Genomic DNA, 7071 nt, shown 5'->3' on the forward strand with positions numbered 1-7071 from the left:
TAATATTACAATTATTGAAAATTTAGCTTTTTTTGGCCACAAATTTTAAACTTTTTAAAAGCTAACTAAATGCCCCAGTTCCCTTCCAATCTATATCTAAATCATTGCTTTGAGACTAAAACTACAACTTTGCCCTTATACTTGTTAAAATTATTTGGTTATTTAAGGCAAGTATATGCCACTTCTCTCCATCTCTTTGATAGCCACCTTTGTCTAAGTTTCCATCTTCCCTCACCTTGCCTATGACTATAGCTTCCTGACTGGTCTTACCCAGATTCATTCCATCTTCCCTCCAATCCATTCTCCATAATGCAGTTAGGGCAAGTTTTCAAGCAGCAAATCTACTCACTTTAACCAGAAAACATATATGCACATGCATGCATGCACATATGTGCGCACGCACACACACACACACACACACACACACACACACAACACCTTTCAAGAATTTCCAGCTGCTCTTCTTTTCCAGGACAGAAATGTTCTGAATGACCTGACCTACGGCTATCACTTCAACCTGTAACAATTTTCTCTATAATCAATACTGTCCCTGCTACACTGGACTTCTTCGTCAAACACAGCAAATTCTCTCTTGCTCCAGGGAAGCAAAAAGAACTGACTTGTTCTCTTTTAATAGTTGGCACCTTAGCCTGGAATGCTTTCTTCTTGATATTCTTATTGTTGATTATTCCGTCCATAAGCTTTCAGCTGAAGTGCTATCAACTATGGTGGAAGGAATGTGAAGTTGTCATGTTTCCACTTGGGAATACAGCTAAATCATATTTTCTGGCCTTCTCTGCAAATAGCTGGGGCATTCTAACTGAGATCTAACTGAATGGAAGATGGAGAGACATGATATATATATCACAATATATATCACTTCCAGGCCTAACCCCTATAAAAATCTCTACACAAACCTTCACTCACTTGTCCTTCTTCTAACTACCTTCCTTTAATTAATGCAGGGAAAGCAGGTCACGGCTGCGAAGTCCTGGAGGATGACAGAATCACCAGATGGAAGAAGCCTGGAGCTCTGAATGACTTCATGGAGCAGAGCCTCCTCAAATCTGCTTTGGATGGTGATATGAGTAGGAAATGAATCTTTGTTGTGTTAAGCCACTGATATTTGGGGTTCTCTGTCACAGTAGTTAAACTACACTTCCACAGGGAAGTCTTTCCTCAACAATTCTAGCCTAGTACCTAGCCTTCCCTATCTCATCACCTTTTAAAAATCTCTGCATAGTGTTTGCCTCTATCTATTTTACTACTTTTATTCATGCATGTTCTATGTCCCAGAACTAAAATATAAATTCCTGACAGTAAAGATGTTATCTTGTATTTTAAACATAATTTCCACAACAAATATATGTTGAATATATGAATAGTTGAGTGAATGAATATATAAATTAATAAAATTACAACAGTAAATTTGTAAGAGCTGAATGAAAGTCAGATTTATTACATAAATGTTCCTGCCCTGTTTCTGCCTAAGGATTCTCTCTAAAATTCTATCAGTGTAAAAGAACTCTAAAATAATTACAGAATTTCTTAGATTACATTTTATATTCCCTCTGTTAGCTGGTTAAAGGAAGGCTCATTGAAGCAAATATCCCCAAAGTTCATTCCAAACTTGACTGTGGGGAAAAAAAAAAAACCCTCTACAAATATTGTCTACAGAAAATGATCTCCTAAAATAAATCTGTGGCATATGGTTTATGGGACTAGTGAAAATCCAGGAATTAAATCAGTGTTAGAATTGTCTGTCCTGAGGAATACCTGAAATGTAGCAGTTTTCTTTCTGTGCCAAATTACACACTGTAAATTCACAAAGCGAAACCTAGAGGTATTCAGATAGTACACCCAGAACTAAGTTGAAAGGCAAATAATTAGAATAGCTTCATTTACTGAAATACCTGCCATGTGCCAAGATCTGTGCTAAGCATTTCATATAAATTCTTTACCACATTTGTTTATCAAAATTAATGCATAAATTGACATGCTTAACAATCAGATACAAACATTGGAGTTGATGAGACTACAATTACAAAATGTATTTTGCTCCATGCTGCACAAAGGGGAAATGTTGAAGGTTAAAAGCAAACCCGGGGTCTGCCCGCCCCTCCCCCGGGCCCGCGGGCCCTGCGGAGCCTGCCGCTCCCCTCCTCTGCCCGATGGGCTGGCGGGCTGCCCTGAGGCGGCCGGGAGGGTGGGCCACGCTGTCGAACTTCTGCGCTGCCCCCAACTGCGCACAGACGAGCATGCAGTCCGACATGGCCTTTTTCAGGCTCCCCGCAGTACTGGGCAGATGCCAGAAGTGGGTGAGAATTGTAGAGAAGCAGACTTAGAAGATAAAATGCCTGATCAGGTAAATAAACGTTATCAGTTATGTGCCAAACACTTTGGGACCTCTATGATTTGTAGAACTAGTCCTTTTAGGGCAATTTTTAGAGATAATGCTATACCAACAGTATTTGATGTTACCTATCATTTGAACAATCCACATAGTAGACACAGAAAACAAGTAAAAGAATTGAGTGAAGATGAAATCAGGACACTGAAAAAGAAAAAAAAATTGATGAAACTTCTGTGAGGGAACAAAAACATAAAGAAGCAAATAACAGCAATGCTCAGAACCCAAATGCAGAAGAAGAGGGTGAAGACAGGATGATGCTATTTTAACTTGAATACTTGAAGAGAAGGAAAAGAATGCCTAAAATCTTTATTTGAAATTTTCATTCTTATGGGAAAACAAAACATACCTCTGGATGGACATGAGGCTGATGAAGTCCCTGAAGATCTCTGTACTCCTGATAACTTTCAAACACTGCTGGAGTGCCAAATAAATTCTGGTGAAGAGGTCCTGAGAAGGCGCTTTGAGGATAACAGCAGTTAACAGGTTGCTCTGTTCGAAAACAGCAGAAACATGCTACAGATACGCGAGAGCTGCATTTGGAAAGAAACTCTCAGGGAGTCTCTTACTAACACTTATTTTCCATTATCACTGATGATGTGGTGAACATAGCAGGGGAAGAGCAACTGCTGGTGTTGATGAAGTTTGTGGATGAATCTCATAACCTGAGAAAGGAATTTGTGGGCTTCCTGCCTTATGAAGCTGATGCAGAAATTTTGACTGTGAAATTTCGCACGACAATAACTGAGAAGTGGGGGCTAAATATAGAGTACCATCGTGGACAGGCTTATATTGCATACAGTGGATCTTCTTCCAGATGAAAGTTGTTGCTTCCAGACTTCTAGAGAGTATCCCGAAGATACACACTCTGCTCTTCCTGTGCCTTAAATATGTGGTTAGCAAAATCATTGCCTGTTATGGGAGTATCTGTTGCATTCAAAATGATTGAGGAAGTTTCTTCTTTTTCCCATCAACCACTGCAACTACCTTTAGAACTTGACAATGTAATTTTGGTCCTTTTTCAGAGCTATGAAGAAAGGGATAATGAACTGAAAGAAATCTGCCCTTCTAAGTGGACAGGAAGGCATGATGCTTTTGAAATTTTAATGGAATTCCTGCAAGCACTTGCTTTATGTTTATATGGTATAAATAGTGACACAAATATTAGATGGAATAACTGTATAGCTGGTGGAGCATTTGTACACTGTAATGCAGTAACAGATTTTTATTTCATTGTTACCATTTTTGTTCTTAAGAATGTCCTATCTTTTACAAGAGCTTTTGAGAAAAATCTCCAGGGGCAAACCTCTGATGTCTTCTCTGCAGCCAGCAACTTGACTGCTGTGCTACGAACACAAAATGAAGTGATGGAATATATTGAAGTTTATCATGAACTTTGGTTTAAGGAAGTCATAAATTTGGCAAACAAACTTGATACTCACATGAAACTCCCTGGCAAATTCTGCAGAGTTCAGCAAGGTAACCTGGAATCTCAATTAACCTCTGAGAGTTACTATAAAGAATCTCTTAAGCGTTCCAATAGTGGAGCAGCACATTATTCAGGAACTTAATGACATATTCTCAGTACAACACCTCAAAGCTCTTAAATGCTTATCTCTGGTCCCCTCTGTCATGGGACAGCTCAAATTCAATACACTGGAGGAACACCAGGCTGACATGTACAAAAGTGACTTGCCCAATCCTGACACACTCAGCCAAGCTTTGTTGTTGGAGAATCAAATGGAAACCCACAGGGAAAGATACAAAGCTTCCATCCACCAGTTATGAAGCCCTCCATCTGCCTGACATCAAGTTTTTTCCTAATCTTTATGCTTTGCTCAAGGTCTTATACATTCTTCCTGAGATAAAGGTTGAGAATGAATGTTATGAAAATGGATGAAAAAGTCTTAAGCATACCTGAGAAACACTTTGACAGGCCAAAGGTCAAGTAACTTGGCTTTGCTTAATTTAAATTTTGATATAAAACACGATCTGGATTTAATGGTGGACACATATCAAACTCTATACAATTAAGTCAGAGCTTCCTAGGGGTAATTCAGAAACCATTGAAAATACTTGACACTTTCAAAATAGGTTTTTCTCTTACATTTGGAGGAAAAGCTGTAAGATGTATGTAGGTTGCTTAATCACTGACTTTGCCTATAGATCTCCCATTATTCATCATTAATAATCTACCTATTTAAAGGGCCCCTGTTTGATCTCTCATGCTTTGAAGGCCCATCTGTTCTTCCAGAAGATAGCATTGAAAGTGCCACAATTTATTTCTGCATGATCTCTGTTAGTGGCACTCTGGAATTATTTTAGTTAAGTCATTTTAGACGTAATATTTATCATCACTGTGGATCCAACTGTCAGGTTATCAGCCCAGTTATCAGTATTTTGAAGAAATAAATTTTAAGGAGGTGTGGAAGGAAGAAATGCATTTTGTAAAATGTTATGAGGCTCACAATTGACCTTTAACTAGAAGGATTTTTGCATATGTTGTTAAAAATTTGTATTGAACAGTTAAGGAAATTACCAGAGAGTGAGAGAAACTGAGCTTGCCAAGCAATGATTTCAGTGTAGATTTTGTCTTTATCAAACGAACCTAAAGGAACAAATTACAGTTAAAATTGGAATGCCATTTTCCACATCTGGTTGTTGCTGTTTACATTCCTTTGTTGAGCCTGGGCTTCACAAGCTTTTTAGCAGGTATGTGTTGAACATTTCTGTTTTCACGGTCAAGACAGAATCAGAGGCCATGGATACTGACCACTGTTGTCTTCTTCTATTTCCATAACTATACCTAATGCCTCATCTTGATCTATAAGCAAAACTGAGAAAGCCTATAAAAATAAGTGTTTTGTGGTTTATCTAGGAATAATACTGAAATATTGCTGTTATTTTTAGTGAAGAAAACATATTTTATACAGTTTATTTTAATGTAAATAAAATGTGAATTTTGTTTTTAAAAAAAGGTAACCCAGCTTTCTGACACTAAATTAATACTTTTTCATAATGTAGAACTTTCAAATACATTCTAAAATAAAATCTGATGGAAGGTAATGTAGGAGAATAGTGTAAAAATTACCTTGACATTGAGCTGAGAAACCTGAATTCCATTCAGGTTAAAATGACATTTTAACCTCAGCAAGACCACAGATCAGTGATTTTCAAACAGTTTTTTAGCAGCACAAGGCCTTTCTTCCCAAAGTAAGAAATCAATTAGTTGTATCCTGAGAGTTAAGCCTGAACCATTAAACCCCTTTATGAACTTTCCTGAGTAATGGAAACCGGATTAAGGAAAATCCCATGCACACAGACAACTGGCAGCCCACTTCCTCTGCCTCCTACTGTGCTTCCTCCTGTGATTCCTCTCATAGAGAATCCAGGTGGCCAGTCCTGGCAGGGATTTATTCAGCCAGACACACTCTCTCCCTCCTTTACTTTTTCCTGACTAACTCATCTGTCTCCATAATTCCCACAAATGGGTAGACATTCTCTTTAACCATCTGGTTTTTGAAATCCAATTTCTTCAAGAAAATATCTCTCCACCTTTTCCTCTTCTTTCCTCCTCCATCCCATCTGGCCTTATTTCCCAGTTCAGTTAGGGCCTCTCCCCCTTCAGTTTGTAATTCTAATCATGGCTGCTTAGAGCAGAGCTAGCAGCAAAGCTCCACTGTGGCAAAGGAAAGCTGCATATTTTGAACTGATGTAAGACATAAAGGAAAGCTTATGCTTTCCACTTCCAAGGCCTTTATAAAATACTCACAAACTTCTTTTGCATCCCCATGTGTCTTCCATCATCTTCATTAAACTTGTGTCTCAAATTCTCTCTTTCATGATAATTTCATGAGAATGATAAAGAAACATTTGTTGGGAATCACTTTATATTACAACATCCATTTGAATATAATCCAGATTCCTAACAATTGTCTGATAAAACAAAGTTCAATAGTGCAGTCAATCTATCAATAATTTGAGAAACATGCATGCTTTCAATGATTTAAATATCATATCCCATGAATGAAGCAGGTCTGGTTAAGACCAGGGCAAGCCAGGCCAAAGGGTAAAGGTTGAAACAGACTATGTTTTAAAACTTCAACTTCCGTATGAGACCAAGGGAAGAGATATCTATTTGGTACGGGATCTAAATTTTCTAAACGGTACAACTCTACAGTCGATTTGTTCAAACACCACAACTGCATGGAACTTTGAATAGGAAGTGAGATACGGTAGGTTAGTACAGGCTGGAGTGAAATAGTGACACATCCCAGAGTAATTTGGGCAGATAATAAAAAATTATTTACAGCCTCCCCCTCCCCAGCCCCGAGGATCTGGGGGAAGGTGCGGATGTGTTGGACTTCCTCACCTGGACTGGTGTTGATGTTGTCACAAACATTGGGACTGGCAGTTTGATGTGCTGAGCCCTCAAGCATGGGACTTACCCTTATGAAGCTTGTTACTGCAAAGGAGAGTCTAAACTTGCATATAATTGTGCCTAAGAGTCTCCCCCTGAGTACCTCTTTGTTGCTCAGATGTGGCCCTCTCTCTCTCTAACTGAGCCATCTCGACAGGTGAACTCGCTGCCCTCCCCACTACATGGGACCCGACTCCCAGGGGTGTAAATCTCCCTGGCAATGCAGAATATGACTCCCGGG

At 38.8% G+C, this 7071-nt stretch overlaps 1 pseudogene; it reads left to right on the forward strand.

Moving 5' to 3' along the window:
* The first annotated feature begins 2171 nt into the window (after positions 1 to 2171).
* On the forward strand, positions 2172 to 3981 carry LOC119509922 (annotated as a pseudogene).
* Positions 3982 to 7071: the final 3090 nt, after the last annotated feature.

The sequence above is a fragment of the Choloepus didactylus genome, chromosome 15, assembly GCF_015220235.1.
Source record: "Choloepus didactylus isolate mChoDid1 chromosome 15, mChoDid1.pri, whole genome shotgun sequence".
NCBI lineage: Eukaryota > Metazoa > Chordata > Mammalia > Pilosa > Megalonychidae > Choloepus > Choloepus didactylus.